Here is a 341-nt window from a genome sequence, read left to right as displayed (position 1 = left end):
GTCCCTTCCTCGGGGCTGCAGTCTCCCTCGCGTCTCCAGTATCGTCTCCGCTGCTGTCGTACCCTCTGAGCGTCTGTCTGGTGGCTGTCACCTTCCCAGTCGGGGCCAGGCCTCCTGCTCGCGGCAATTCTGCGGGCGCTGAGCTGCTGGTCCGTCTCCTGCGAACCCCAGGCTCCCCCTGTCTCCTGGCGCGTGTTTGCGCGGTTGCCCTGGCGCCTTTCGATGTCCCTCGTGCTGGTGACCCGGCATGACGGTCTTTGGTTCTGGAATATCGGCACATTTGCTTCAGTTTCTCTTTCTCTTTCTCTCTCTCTCTTGTTCTCCTGTGCAGTCGCATCGCC

The 341-nt window shown here is 61.9% G+C and overlaps 1 long non-coding RNA gene across 1 annotated transcript in view; it reads right to left on the bottom strand.

Annotated features, from left to right (window-relative positions):
• The window catches only part of LOC106725130, a 1117-nt gene extending 847 nt beyond the window's left edge, over nucleotides 1-270 (bottom strand). The window contains exon 1 of the long non-coding RNA XR_001360997.1: nucleotides 63-270. This is a non-coding gene — a long non-coding RNA (uncharacterized LOC106725130). The remainder of the gene's footprint in view (nucleotides 1-62) is intronic.
• Between the last annotated feature and the right edge of the window lie 71 nt (nucleotides 271-341).

This window comes from Myotis brandtii, unplaced genomic scaffold, assembly GCF_000412655.1.
Source record: "Myotis brandtii unplaced genomic scaffold, ASM41265v1 scaffold138, whole genome shotgun sequence".
NCBI lineage: Eukaryota > Metazoa > Chordata > Mammalia > Chiroptera > Vespertilionidae > Myotis > Myotis brandtii.
This window is presented reverse-complemented; position numbering and strand designations above follow the sequence as displayed.